This window comes from Boleophthalmus pectinirostris, unplaced genomic scaffold, assembly GCF_026225935.1.
Source record: "Boleophthalmus pectinirostris isolate CB_2022bp ecotype Guang Dong unplaced genomic scaffold, ASM2622593v1 HiC_scaffold_6, whole genome shotgun sequence".
Taxonomy (NCBI): domain Eukaryota; kingdom Metazoa; phylum Chordata; class Actinopteri; order Gobiiformes; family Gobiidae; genus Boleophthalmus; species Boleophthalmus pectinirostris.
In genome coordinates this window covers 34976167-34992437 of record NW_026571447.1, presented here as the reverse complement: position 1 = coordinate 34992437, position 16271 = coordinate 34976167, and the positions used below count along the sequence as shown (strand labels likewise).

Below are 16271 nucleotides of genomic sequence, written 5' to 3'. Positions count from 1 at the left end.
GTGGACGTGTAACCTGTCCATTTTACCGAGAACTGGACCGTATTTATAGCCTGATTCAAACTGTCTGACCTCGCAGCTTTAGGATTCGTTCGCTCGACCGTAGGTGAGTACTTTTTTTTATATAACCAAACGCTGCTATTTGGTTGTGACGTATGTAATGTGCCAAATCTCGTAGGAAGAAGGGCCCTTGATAAAATTCACCAAACATTCTCTTTGTTCCGGCTTTAAATCCTCGATCTTGGGAATCGTTGCCAACACAGAATGTCTGTCTTCGTCTACATCCATCTCGACCGCTTTGTTTACTGTTGTGCTGTTCCACAAAAGAGACACAGACAGACGCTTCAGTTTGACGTCATGGCTTCACAGCTCTTCGCTGATTGGCCGGTGCGCCGTCTACAATTTCCGGGGTTCTTGAAAACTGTTAAGTGTATTCTGATTCCTGACCTAGTCGCTATAGAGAAATGAAATTGAGCAGAGTGGCTCCAGCCTGGAATGGGGATGGTGGCTTAGTTGAGAGGTTTCACAACTTTGTACCATCTAGTGTCACTGGGGCTGGGAATCACAGAGTCTGTCACGATTCGATACGAAACACAATACAATATTATCAACAATAATAATAATAACTATAATATAGCTCAATATTTCTCGAAAAAACAGGAATTCTGACTGTGAGCAAGGCTGCAGCTCCGCAGATCTGACCTGTAACTTGGTTTAGACCTCATAAAGACAGAAAGGTTTAGTGCCATACTGTGAAACATTCCAGCCAAAGCAATAACATCTCTACCCTCCACCAGAAAAGTTATGTAATGCGCCTTTAAACCTCAACTACATTAAAAAAGATTTCTATTGGACATAATATCATCTGAATATTGTTATCAGGATCCTCGCGGCATCCCTTTTTGTCCCTACATCTTAGTGATTTGTCTTTCTTGTTTGGGGTGTGTAAGTTTGTCCTGTTTTAGCAGCTGCGCTCTGTGTACTCTGCCTTTAGTTTTAATGGAGCTGAGCTCAAATGTGCAGCTGCCAAGGCCTGAGCTGTGTCCTCTGTCAACAGCACACAGAGCTGTTTTAAGCCACTGCACATCACCACAGGGCTAAACATTATTCACGATCATGTGAGAAATACTGCCCTGTTAAGTAAAGTGCATGTCACAGTGTGTTTTTTATATAAATAGGCCAGTCACAGTAACAAACTTTGAAGTGTGATATATCGCTACAGACATAAACTGTGATAAAGCATAATATTAAAAATACTTTCTGTTCCTGGTGCACTAACAATAATGTAGGATAATCCCAGTACTGTATTTTCCAGACTATAAGTCGCTCCGGAGTATAAATTGCACCAGCCAAAAAATGTGTAATGAAAAAGAAAAAAACATATATAAGTTGCACTTTTTGGGGGAAATTTATTTGATAAAATCAGAGACCAGGAACCGACATTTCATCTCGAAAGGCAAGTTCTAGTAAAAGCAATAGAAGAGAGAACAACAGGCTGTTAATGTCACATATAAACAGTTCTTCAGATAAACTATAACATAAACAACAGAACAAGTTTAACAAACTCTCCATCTCACTCCAAATCACTAAATCCACTGAATTCTTCATCCTCTGTGTCACTTCTAAGTAACTCCGAAGGTAAACAGAGCGTCTTTTCCTCTTCTGTGCAACTGTGACTCAGCATCAGTTCCAGTTAGAATTATTCCGGCCTTTCTGAATCCCGACAGGACGGTTTCAGTGTCACTGGAGTTCAGGCTTTGTCGATTCATCCAGTGACTTCCAGGAAATTTCATGGTGCATCCTCGCGGTTCCTGTGAAGCTGTGTTCTCCATCCCCGCTTTCCGTCAGTCCCTCACAAGTTTCTCGTTCACTCCAAACTTTCTTTCTGCTGCTCGATTACCGTGTTCAGCTGCAGATTTCACAACTTGCAGCTTGTAATCTGCAAAATATGAGTTTCTTTTTGGGGGCATTTGTGTTCAGTTTTCTCAGTTGCCTTGATAAGTTTGTTTAAATGTTAAACTGTTCAGTGCTGCAGAAGTAATGGTGCGATCGACTGACATGATACAGACAGGACAGAGACTCTTTCTGCAGGAGACATGCGCAGTAGAGTCAAGTGACAGTGGTACAGGAGGAACAGGAGCAGCAGATACTCACACACAAGACTAGAGCCTCTTGTGGCTGTCAGTGTAAAAATTTTAATATATAAGTCGCACCAGAGTATAAGTCACAGGAAACACCCAAACCATGATAAAAAGTGAAACTTATAGTCCGAAAAATACAGTAAATAGCTAAATTAAGCACACTATAGCTCAAATCTTATCATATAAAAACAAAACATCCCAAATCTCCCCACTTTTATGGAGAAAATGTGCACGATACATTTTGAAAACCCAAAATATACAGTTCCAGCTTTCATGTATTGAATGATAATTGATATATAAATAATCATAACAGGCCTATTCATAGTTTTAATGTCTGTTTCTGTCTTATCTATCTTATGGCATGTCCTGTTTATGGGGGTGAGTAACATGGAAAAAAATGCACATCCCTCAGTTTAGATGTGATAAGGATTCATGTTTTCTTAGTGTCTTTACATAGAGAGAACTAAAACCATCTGCTGTTTCTGAGCGTTCAACAACAGCAACAAAATTCTTGCGTCCCAGAGTTTGTTTGTCAGGCCTGTGGTGCATTCATCTGCAAATAAGAAAGTAACAGTGAAGTGCGCTGTTAGCATGCTAGATGTTGGTTGTTAAGGTTTGCATTTTTGCTCTTGCCTTGAAAAATTGTGAAATAAGCTTATAAACTCATTGCACTGTTTATTAGGATGTCAAGAATACATATAGCAGTTATTATTAGAAATGTCGCGATATCGTGTCATCAAAGTTCCCAAAATAATATCGTGGACCATCACAATATATCGAATCGAAGTCTCTTTGCTTAAATTAAGAGTTATGGTGCAGCAGTAACTAAAAAAAGCAGAGGGAACTACATAGACCATGATCCTTTGCTCCATTTCAGTGTATAATACATGAAGAAATAGCAGTTCTAAGCACTTTTAAGTCTTAGTTCTTTGGATTAAGTCTTGTCAAGGTGTAACGATATCCAACTATTTTTTTCCATGGGGTAACATGAGAAAAAGAAAATATTGTGGAGGGCTGGGCCAACATGCTTAACTCAATTCTCCATTAAAACAACAACAACAAAAAAGTAAATCTTTTTTTTGACAAGCTGGTTAGACTGGTAAGAGTTTATAGTTTATGTTAGGACTAAGTAATAAACAAGTGAGGTTGCCTTACAAAAGATGTCATTAAATAACACCTCTAAAATCACAATCGTCAAGGTTCTCACAATAATATCGTGGACCATCACAATATATATATCGAATTACAAGTCTTTTTGCTTAAATTAAGAGTTATGGTGCAGCAGTAACTAAAAAAAGCAGAGGGAACTACATAGACCATGATCCTTTGCTCCATTTCAGTGTATAATACATGAAGAAATAGCAGTTCTAAGCACTTTTAAGTCTTAGTTCTTTGGATTAAGTCTTGTCAAGGTGTTTTAAGAGGAAAAAGTAGCATATTAACAGTTTTAGTTGTTTAGTCTCCACAAAATATCTCAATAAATATCGTATCGTGAGATGTATATTGTGAAAATATCGTACCGAGAAATTTGGATATTGTTACATCCCTAATCGTGAGCCTCCCCACCATATCGTGAGCTTTCCCACGATATCACGATAAATATCGTATCGTGAGATTCATGCCGTGATGATATCATATCATGAGACTTGGATATCGTTACAACCCCTAGTTATTATACAACAATTTTTTTCCATGGGGTAACATGAGAAAAAGAAAATATTGTGGAGGGCTGGGCCAATATGCTTAACTCAATTCTCCTTTAAAACAACAACAACAACAACAACAACAACAAAGTAAATATCATTTTTTTGACAAGCTGGTTAGACTGGTAAGAGTTTATAGTTTATGTTAGGACTAAGTAATAAAAAAGTGAGGTTGTCTTACAAAAGATGTCATTAAATAACACCTCTAAAATCACAATCGCCAAAGTTCTCACAATAATATCGTGGACCATCACAATATATCGAATTACAAGTCTTTTTGCTTAAATTAAGAGTTATGGTGCAGCAACAGCTAAAAAAAAAAAGACAGAGGGAACTACATAGACCATGATCCTTTGCTCCATTTCAGTGCAAACTACAAGAAGAAATAACACTTCTAAACACTTTTAAGTCTTCGGATTAAGTCTTGTCAAGGCATTTTAAGAGGAAAAAGTCGCATATTAACAGTTTTAGTTGTTTAGCTTACACAAAATATCACAATAAATATCGTACAGTGAGATGTATATTGTGAAAATATCGTAATAAGAGTTTTAGATATTGTTACAGACCTACCAGTATTGTATCTGTGCATGAAAATAAAACTCAAAAGAGAAATTTTAATACCGTTACATCCCTATAGGCCTGATAGATTTACCACAACATACTGTATCACGTTAATAATGCCTCTGATTTACGTAGTGGCCTCAAAGTTCCTCACATTACATTATTCATTCATTCCCCAAACTCACTGAGAAGATAATTCTGTGGGCCTGGCTTCTCTGGGCTGAACTGCCGGAAACGTGTCTGCAAATCTACGGAAACTGCCTCTCCGGATGTCCGCCGACCATCAGTCACACGGCGCGCTCATTCATACGGGCGTAAACGCGGGGAGATGTCTGGACACAGAAGCCTGCGGAGGACCATATGGCGGAGAGACCATAAAGAGTGTCGCATCTGTCACATGTGAGCTTTATTACTGTAGTTATTGTACTTATTGAATCTGACCCGACTTCCACGCTACAGCGACACTACAACCAGAATCACAGAACGAAGACTGTAAATGTTTTGATAACGCATGGGCAGAGCAGTGTCAGGTACGCGAGAGATAAAGTGTTGCACGGACGTATGGGAAGTAAATCCATAATAAGCAGATTTGGTGTCTGTTTTTTGTCTGTTTTAAAATGTTTTATGGACAATCCAAGTCTGAAATGCTGAATTACCTGTAGTAACTAGGGGTGTATACGATATCGTCACGGTATGAACGTCACGGTACGATATTTATTGCGATATGGTGGGAAAGCTCACGATTAAGGATGTAACAATACCCAAATCTCTCGATATTTTCACGATATACATCTCATAGTACGATATTTATTGTGATATTTTATGGAGCCTAACAAAACTGTTGCTACTTTTTCCTCTTAAAATGGCTTGACAAGACTAAATCCAAAGACTTAATATTGTTTAGAAGTGTTATTTCTTCTTGTAGTCTGCAAATGGAGCAAAGGATCATGGTCTATGTAGTTCCCTCTGTCTTTTTTTAGCTATTGCTGCACCATAACTCTTAATTTAAGCAAAAAGACTTGTAATTCGATTCGTTCGATCGTTACTGTTACATCCCTAGTAGTAACATCAAATTTAGATTTTAACTCCAGGTATGTTTTTGATGAGGAAATAATCAGGGGTGTAACAATATCCAAGTCTCACGATACGATATCGTCAGAGTATGAACCTCATGGTACAATATTTATAGTGATATCGTAGGAAAGCTCAAGATTATGGATGTAACAATATCCAAATCTCTCGGTACGATATTTATTGCGATATTTTGTGGAGGCTTAACTGCTAAAACTGTTAATATGTGACTTTTTCCTCTTAAAATGCCTTGAAAAGACTAAATCCAAAGATTTATAATCTTGTAATAAAGATCTTATATTATACAAAATGATCTCTTGTGTGAGCTTTTAGACATGTTATATTGTTGTTACATACGCTTGAGTTCAATCCTTTATTATTAGTCTGTCTACATCTCCAAAGCTCAAAATGCTCTGTTCCACCTTGTGATGTCATGAAGCGGTAGTTTTCAAGTTAACCAAATGAAACAGCAAAACTCCAGGTATGTTTTTGATGAGGAAATAATTAGGAGTGTAACGATATCAAAGTCTCGCGATACGATATCGTCACGGTATGAACCTCACGATACGATATTTATTGTGATATCGTGGGAAAGCTCACGATATGGCGGGGAGCCTCACGATTAGGGATGTAACAATATCCAAATCTCTCGGTACGATATTTTCACGATATACATCTATTTTGTGGAGCCTAACAAAACTGTTGCTACTTTTTCCTCTTAAAATGCCTTGACAAGATTTAATCCAAAGAACTAAGACTTAAAAGTGTTTTAAACTGTTATTTCTTCTTGTAGTCTGCACTGAAATGGAGCAAAGGATCATGGTCTATGTAGTTCTCTCTGTCTTTTTTTAGCTGTTGCTGCACCATAACTCTTAATTTAAGCAAAGACACTTGTAATTCAATATATTGTGATGGTCCACGATGGTTCCACCTTGTGATGTCATGAAGCGGTAGTTTTCATGTTATCTGAATGAAACAGAACAAAACGCCGGGTATGTTTTTGATGAGGAAATAATCAGGGGTGTAACGATATCCAAGTCTCACGATACGATATCGTCACGGTATGAACCTCACGATACGATATTTATGGTGATATCAATGGTGGGGAGGCTCACGATTAGGGATGTAAAAATACCAAAATATCTCTGTACGATATACATCTCACGGTACGATATTTATTGCGATATTTTATGGAGCCTAACAAAACTGTTGCTACTTTATCCTCTTAAAATGCCTTGACAAGACTTAATCCAAAAACTTAAAAGTGTTTAGAACTGTTATTTCTTCTTGTAGTCTGCAAATGGAGCAAAGGATCATGGTCTATGTAGTCCCCTCTGTCTTTTTTAGCTGTTGCTGCACCATAACTCTTAATTTAAGCAAAAAAACTTGTAACTCGATATATTGTGATGGTCCACGATATTATTGTGAGAACTTTGACGATATCTCGGTTATTGTTACATCCTTACAAATAATAATTAATTATGCTTATTAGTCCTTTAATCAAAATAAGCACTTCATAGTATTTATTAGTGGTGCTATTTTCGTGCCAGTAGGTTGCATTTCCTAAAAAACTGCACTGACACAGGTTGTGGCTGCCCTAAGCTACCTGGTTAAGTACATGTCATTTCCCCATTTCACTTATTATAATACATTTTGTCCCCATTTGAAGATTATCCTGCTAGACCACCACGTTTTACACCCAAACATCCATCCAATATCGCACACAGCGGCCTAAATACAATCCCAACACTGTGACATCGTGCTCAAATGTATTGCTTTAAATAACGGCCTGTCGGAGATTAAAAAAAATGCTGATTGTGGCCGGTTTTGGGGACGATTCTTACGCGGCATTACAATAAGCCATGACTTGCAGGCCTAATAGAAAAATTGAGCTACATGTTGCGCGCAAAGCATCATGGAAACAAGCACATACAGCCGAAATAACGCTGAGATTCACCGCTGATGTTGGATACAGGTAGTGCGATCAGGGACGGAGCAAAGCGCTGCGTAAAATGGCTTAATACGCGGAGGTTTTGTGACTGAAAAAGCCGCTCTAGCTCCGATGTGGATTAAGGCTCATTGAATGCGATTAACATCTTGGTTTACCTCCAGATGCTGAGCAGAATCCCGTCATCTCGCCGTCCAGGGAGCCTCGTGAGTGGGGAGGGGGGGGGGCCGCTCGGTCCCCGGGTAAATTACGCACGGATATTTCCACGGTTTTGGCACGGTTTGGTTCCGAACGGACGGGTTAAGTGCACAGCTGAGAGACAAGACACGCCAGAGAACCGAACCTGCAGACCACGGCTTGAGAGCTGGGTGTTTTCAGCTGGAGACACGGAACACATTCACTGAGAAGTTACACGGGAGGGAGGCGGCAACCACATCCGGTTTCCTGACACAATAAAGTGCAGAAAACTCATGTGGCTGTTTATTTATTCATTCCTTCAGTCATTTATTTTGTGGATTCTTTGCTGTAATGCGATTTTTATTCCAGTAATAGAAAAAATTAAGTTCATTTTAATATCTTGTCACTAGGCTACTCAAGATTAGGTCTCCTGGGGATCTCACCTTCAAATTTGAGAAAAAAAACAAAACAAAAAACAATAAAACTGTCCTTTTCTAAGAGGATTACTCATCATACTCCCAAAATTGACTCCTGTGAGCAGTAAGTCATGTTATAATGTTGTTACCTCCTCAAAAACAAACTTAGAGTTGCGTTTTGTTTCATTCACACATGTTTGAGTAATTCTTTATTATTAGTCTGTTTACACCTCCAAAGCTCAAAATGCTCTGATCTACTTTGTGATGTCACGTAGTGGTAGTTTTCAGCTACCGTTTAAGTTTTGATCAGTACACAGAAAAAACTGGAGGGTTAAAACTTCAGGTTAACATATTTCAGAGTTGTTTTTAATAGAAACAGTGTTATTTTAACTATTTGCCAGAGTTGATATGGTTTAAGTTAATTCATCTTCCCCTAGTATAATTCTGCGAAATTAATCGAATTTTAAAATCGAGATTTTGGTTTGTGTGTCAAACAATCGCCAAACTCATATAATCGAGTTGAAACAATTTAAAAGCTTAACAAAGATTATTTTGAGGTTAATTTTTTTTTCTTTGCCTTATTTCACATTTAAAGTATATTTTATTCATTTTATGTTTTTATAGTATAGGTACATATTTGTAGCCTATATTTAATTTCAATTTGAAAGTTATAAATTATTAATAATAAATATTTTGTTTGTTTGTTTGTTTTTTTTTTTTTTTTTTTGAGAAAGAGAGAGAGAGAAATGCTGAATAAATGTATCATGTAACTAATAAATAATTGTTTGAATAACTGTGATTTCAATATTGACCAAAATAATGGTAATAATGATGTAGCCCTACACTAGTGTTAATTCAACTTCCCTTAGTGTCAATTTGACTCCTCCCACCCACGACTTCAAACTCCCGTGAGAGAAGACCAGTTTGAACCAGTTTTGTACATAATTTCATTTTAAATGAACTAAAATAAAGTGTAAAAATAAAACACCTCTGTGTGTTGTTTAGATAAATCAAGATAATCCCTACCAAGTGTTATTCATTTACTCTCAAAACGTTAATATAACTCTTGATATTGGGGTTAAACAGGAACTAAATTAAGTAAATTAAAAGTTAAATTAACTCTAGAACAAATTGGACTCATATAAACCCTGAGAAAATGTTAAAATTGATTCTGTGCGAGTCAATTTTAACACTCCACTTTTTAGAGATGGACAGTTCCAGAGCTGAAATCATCCAGATGATTCTAGTGAAGCTGTATGGAGTTTAATAACCCAGTATAGAGCACTTCTTGTATTACCACATGACATCACAAGGTGGAACAGTGTGTTTTCAGCCTGAGAAAAGACCTCAGCCTAAATTTTCAGGGTTTGTGTTAAACATGAATGAAACAAAACACAATTCAAACACAATATTATAACGTAGATCAAAAAATATTATAATACTGACTATATTAATTGATCTGTTTATGCCTTTGTGAATTTTATTACCTTAATATTAATTTCAAAGATTAAAGGCCAGTTGGCTCTGAGAATATGTGTGGCTACAGTGGCTTGACTGGTGCACACTGTTGCTGCGCCTTTAGGCAAGACACTTCTCCCGATCTCCACACGCGTATGAAAGACACTGTTTGAGGGAGTAAATGTCAGAAATAACAATTGCCATGCACAATCCAGCTTGTTGTGTATGTTTAATGTTCCAACCAAAAAAAAAATACAAACGTGTGTGTAAATGAAAACAACCAACTTTCAGTTCTGTGAGGTTTGACTGTGCTTTTATTTTGTAGCAGCTTCCGGTTTCGTGGTCGTGTGTTTGGTGTAACTTGACAGGTGCATCTCCACATTTTGTGCCCCTGTCTCCGCCTCTTCTCCCCCTGCTCTGAGGGAAAGAGAAACAGAGAGAGAGAGAAACAGAGAGAGGGTGAAAAAGAGAGAGATGGAAGAGGAAGAGATGAAAGAAAAAGAGAAAGAGAGAGCACAGACTGGATTTTATCTAAAAAATACAGTCTAAAGTGGAGAAAGAGTGTGAGAGAGAAAAGGAATGAGAGTGTGTGTGTGCATGTGTGTGAGAAAGAGAATGAAAGAGAGAGAGAGAAAGCAGCACGTGACAACATCCTGGTTATCACTGTTTACAAAAGCCTTACTCCACTAATAACAAAAAAAAAAAAAAAAAAACTCACTCTTAGCTTTCGAAGAATACACAACACTCTTTGACAGGTAACAATGGCGAAGAAATCAGTCCATTATCATGAATTGCGTAGGTCTTTATTTTGACTGTTTGTAAAGATAAAAACTTAAGATAAAATTGACAAATTGTAAGACATTTTATCTCGTTTTAAGTTTATTTGCTCCGCTGGGAATCTTAGTCCAAATACAGTCACTATAGCTTATAATTTCAGGTGACTGTAACTTTTCTGGAGGAGAGTACACACAATTTGTCCACATTTGTTGATTTCAGACCTGGAATTAACAATCTCTACAGAGCAAAAGGTAAAAAGGAGCTGTTAACTTGAAAACTACCGCTTCATGACATCACATGGTGGAGCAGAGCATTCTGAACTTGGGAGATGTAGACAAATTAATAATAAATAGTTACTCAAACACACGTGAACAAAACAAAACACAACTCCAGGTCTGTTTTTGAGGAGTGTATGACTGTTACTTTTGACTCTAGTTTTGTGTGTGTTTTAATTCCTTTCTTGTCTTGTGTGTGTGTCTAGTTCTGTAGTTTAGTTCTGTTTCATGCCTTTTTTATTTTGTCACTCGATTCTGTTTGTAGGTTTATATGGTTTTACTTTGGGACACTTTAGTTTTAGTTTGTGTGTGTGCCTTAGTTAAATCACTCGTTTTTGTGTAAACCTGCTTGACCCGTTTTTGTGGCACAAAACTCGTATGTTAATCCTGTTGTTTTGTTTCTTAGTTTAGGTTATATTCTGTATATATTTTAGTCTGTTTTGTTAATTTACCTGTTACATCCCTGTTTATTTATTTATTTATTTATTCCATTTTACATCTTTGGTTGTTACTTTCCTCACCCCAACGAGCCGGGTCGTAACAAATTGAGGGCCCGTCCGGGATCGTAATATCCAGTACCACCATAATAAATTGGTAATTACACATTAATAGGTTTGTATTAGGTAAGTTTTTCCAATTGGCTTGTTTTTTGAAATATTGTGTTGGTGATTGGGTGGGGGAAGATTGCCAGTTTTGCTTGTGGCTGTTGTTTGAAGGTTGTTGTATGTGCAAAATTGTGCCTTGTGTAGGTATGACAGAGAATAGGACCTTTAAAGTGCACTGATCAGAAGGTTGGCGGTTTGATTCCAACTCTTGACATAAAGATCATTGGTTGAGCGGTCAGATGCACGGACCCACAGGTTGGCAGTTGTCTGTGCGCACTGGTGTATGAATGTGTGAGTGGATCCTTGTTGCAAAGAGCTTTGAGTGCTTTAGAGGTGGAAAAGCACTATATAAAAATGTGACCATTTACTATAACTTTGACAAGAACGTTCCACAGTATGGCATTATACTTATTCATCCTGCATTTAGTCAATACAGGTGTTTTTACAGCTCAAAAATACCTTGGAAAAATTTTTCATTCTTACTGTGAGCGTGGTCATCTCTCCACAGATCTGACCTGTAACTTGGTCTGGTGGAATCATGGAGATGCATTTAACACAAAGTGTAGACCAATACAGGTCAAAAACATCATCTACATCAAAGAATTGCCAAGAAAGTTAAGTTAAAGAGGAACATTGAATAATCCAAATCGTCATTAAGACCCGGATGTCATGTGGCTTTTAAGGTTACAATCCATAAGTTTTCTTTTTTAGACAATTGTCAACTTTTTAAAAATTTTATATGCTTCTCCAACCTAGAATGTCGTCATTGTTAAAACATGTTTGTGGTGTTTTATTTGAAATTTGAGTTAATGTAAGGACTCCTTGAAACAAATTGTCTTTGACTGTCCATCTACAAGAGTGTGACAGTTGTACTAAGATTTGAATGTGTTGCTTCCAGAGTCGTCTACAAACACAGAGTGACGTCCAGAGCTCTGCTGGAGCTGTGGGGAAGTTCATGAATGTTACAGCTGATGTTTCAGGAAAAAGGAAGATGTTTGAGAACCAACAAAACACAGACCACAGATGAACAAAGTAAGTAACTCAACTAAAATGATTTTAAACAGTTTTTTCTGCAGATTACAGTTCTAATGTTCTTGTGATTCTGTTCTGGTCCATTATTGTAGTAATAAGTGCTTTAAATGTATTTAAACATGTACAACAGAGTAGATCATCAGAATATAATCATCATGTCTTATTCTGTGTCCACAGGCAGAGACCAGAGCTTCTTCACTGGAATAAATCTTCACACTGTCCAGCTCCAAACTGTGTGTCTCTGTACTTGTGCTCTGTGTGTGTTTGATTCTGTTTAAGACATTACAGAACTGTGAAAAACTAAAGACTGTTTTTGTATTATTTTACAGTATTAGATCAGTTAAATTAAATTATACAGACTTATACATTTCATGATAAGGTAACATAAGATAAATCTGCATATTCAGCATGATTTGATCAAATTTCATCAACATGAAAAAGTGACGTTCATGTTCTGAGAAAAATATGTGTAGAGAGGATCAAAATAAGTTTCAAAGCCTAAACATAATTTTATTGCATGCAACCGCTGTCCATGAACTTTTTTACGCAAATCCAGCGACCTTTTTTTTCAGTGAAGTTGGTGCTCTTTGCAGCAAATGATGGAGGTTTTCTTCATCTGACAGACCTGGAGTTGTGTTTTGTTTCATGTTTAACACACAAACCCTGCATACTTAGACCGAGTTCTTCTCTCAACTGAAAAACAATCATTTGGTTGATTTCAGACCTGGAATTAACAATATCTACAGAACAAAAGGTAAAAAGTAGCGGTAAACTTGTAGACTTGTAAGATGTAGACAGATTAATAATAAAGGTTTACTCAAACATGTGTGAATGAAACAAAACACAACTCCAGGTTTGTTTTTGAGGAGGTAACAACATTTTGACACAGCAAGACATAATATGAGACCTTTAAAGTGCACTAAAACATTTCAGATATATTTACGACAACAACTTTCATCATGTACGTACTGTGAAAAGTTTTATAATCTAAAAATGACCATACACTCTCATATTATAAGTGCAGAGTGTTACTGAGGAGCGTGTTCAGATTTGACAGACGGTGCAGTGGTCTGTTCATGTTTCGATTGTTCCGCTCAAACTCACAGCTCAGATCAATAACAGCCTTGGACCGACTCCAGCCTCACCCACCGCACGGGTCAAGGGCAACACGGAAACATCAGATTATTAAAGGTGCACTGTGTAACTTTTCTGGTGGAGGACGCTGTCTGCTTTACTCTATTGTTTTGACTTGACTTGAGGAAAACAAGCTCACTTTGTTTTTCATGGTGTTTTTATAGTTTAATGTAATTCTGTAATGGACTTTTATAGAACAACATCTAAAGAACATCTCAGTCCGGCATTTGACTTGATGAGGTGAGTGAAATCTTTTAGTAAAACATGATCATTGTTATGACATACTATGAAACTTTTTTTTTTTTTTAGTAATGATCCAAAGGACGAGATCACAGATACAAGCGGTCGAATTGACTTTCCTGCGCAGGGTGTCTGGGTGCTCCCTTACAGATAGGGTGAGGAGCTCGGTCACACGGGAGGAGCTCGGAGTAGAGCCACTGCTCCTCCACGTTGAGAGGAGCAGTTGAGGTGGCTTGGGCATCTATGCTGGATGCCTCCTGAATGCCTGAGTCGGGAGGTGTTCTGGGCATGTCCTACCAGAAGGAAGCCCCGGGGAAGACCCAGGACACGCTGGAGGGACTATGTCTCTGGGCTGGCCTGGAACACCTCAGGGTTTCCCCGGAGGAGCTGGAGGACGTGTCTGGGGTGAAGGAAGTCTGGGTTTCCCTGCGTACACTGCTGTCCCCACGACCCGGCCCTGGATAAGCAGAAGATAGGAGATGTGGTGTGATACAGTACACCTTCTTCCATAACTAGCAACCAAAATGTTAATTATAAACGCCAACACTTGTGTAATTTACACAATAATGAGGCTAAAACAATGAATGACGACATCTTTATTTTTTTCATCTTTAAACTACAAAAAACATGTCTTGCATGTAAATGGTCCCTGCATTATTATCACTTTATTGATCCACAAGGAAAATTATTTGGACACAGTAGCTCACACATCACAATATTATATACAGACCTGAACTTTCTCAGGAATTAGAGTCTACTCACGCTCTTCTTCTTCACAGCATTACTGTTGTTCCATCGACTCTGTTTCACTTTGTATGGAAAAAGTGTCATCTCTATATCCCTCACTTCTGCAGTTTGGCTCCTCTTTTTGCTCCTCATCATCACTCACTCTTCCTAATATGAGACTTGACTCCAGATTTGCTCCTATAACTGTAAGATTCGATGAGCTTCATTTGACTGGAGCCTTAGTCCACTTCTTTATACAGTCTAAGTGTGTGACATACAGTATATTCTGTTGTCAAACTCAGCGCTACATCTTGTGTTTTTGTACTTTTCCACACAAGAACCCACTTAACTGATGTAAAACTATGAGAAATGTAAATTACTACAAACACAATCCCATTTTAAAAAGTAATAATTCGAAAAAATATTAAAACCTGCTGTCTTATGCACTTTAAAGGAGCACTGTGTGACTTTTCTGGTGGAGGATTCATCAAATTATTGCGATTGGTTTGTCTGGAATGTTTCACAGTATGAGATTAAACATTTCCACCAAACCAGACCAAAGTTACAGGTCAGATCTGTGGAGAGACCGATCCCACTCACAGTCACAAAGCCTGTTTTTTTGAGCTATAAAACCACCTTTAATTGAATAAATAATACACTGTGAAACATTCCAGGCAGGTGACGGACCCCAAACCAAAAAAATAATCTCATTTTCAGTCACACTGGATCATCAAAAACCCCAAAATGAGGACACCATTTTTCCCAAACATTCCCAGGTAAAATAAAACTCCTCGACAAAGCACACTTGTTACATTCAATTACATTTTGGGACATTTGGCCATTTGGAAAACCACCCATTTCCATTTTCAGATTAAACATGTAAAACTGCCTCCACCCTTTCCTAATCTGGCCTAATCTCCCAAACACTGGTCCCGACTTAATCCCACCTGTAATCCACTGGCGCTGCCCCTTTCACGAAGAGACGCTCGTATGATAATTACGTCTGTTCTCAAAGTTAATCTTGTTTCAGCATCATTAGGGAAAATCACTGTGAATTTAATTAGACGCAAAAAGCACAAAACCTCAGAGGAGCGGGAGTTTATTTAACCCTGTCCCAAAGGCGAGAGGTGACAGAGGAATCCATGCAGCAGTCAGATAAATTAAAGTTGAAGGTGCACTGTGAAACTTTTCTAGAGATGTTTTGGAAAGTAGTTTGTTTTAATTGTTCAAAAACAGACATTCCTACCTTGGTTTTGCCTTTCCACTGAGCTGACCTGTAACTTGGTAGTCCTATATACCTGCTTGACAGTGTTGGGGAGTAACAGATTACATGTACCGGAGTTACGTAATCAGAGTACAAATTATGAGTAACTGTATTTGGTTACAGCTACTGTTTTAATGAGTTACTTTGTTGAAATAAATAGACAGCGGTATTTTCCTATTTTCACATTTTGGGCTATTCCCCCCCTCTTTTTTTTTTTTTTTTTTGGTAATTCCACAATACCAACAGAGCTACTGTTTGAATTTTATGTCTTATGTCATATTCAGTATCCACTTTGCTGCAGATTTGGAGGTTTGAGTTGAAAGTATGTCTGTGCTCAATGCTTAAATAAACATCTATTAACATTATGATGGAAAGTTAAAACTGCTAAAACCCACAGGAGATAGTTAAGTTTTATACCATACACCCAAATAAACTTTTGGCCAGTTGACAAATTGAATTTCTCCTTTTGCCAGATTTTCAAAATTCAAAACTGGGACACACCAGGGTTGGGATGGTTTGTTTAAAGAAAATGAAAGTGTGAAAAAAGTGCTTTACAATATCCATTCTTGACTTACTTTGGTCGAGGGATTTCTGTTAATGTATTTTTTGCCTCATGGTCAAACATTGATTTTCTGTAATTTAGCTAAAGAAATATAAAAATATACAAATATAAAGTCCCCCTCTTTATTGGTGGATATGAAATTGGTCAAAAATAGGGACACCTGGGACATTTCTTGGAAAAAAAC

General features: G+C 37.6%; 1 protein-coding gene across 1 annotated transcript in view; it reads right to left on the bottom strand.

The window, feature by feature from the left end:
• adcy3a (adenylate cyclase 3a) overlaps positions 1–7802 on the bottom strand; it is a 76478-nt gene extending 68676 nt beyond the window's left edge. The window contains 1 exon segment of the mRNA XM_055163795.1: positions 7580–7802. The gene's annotated coding sequence lies outside the window, so the exon portion shown is untranslated.
• Between the last annotated feature and the right edge of the window lie 8469 nt (positions 7803–16271).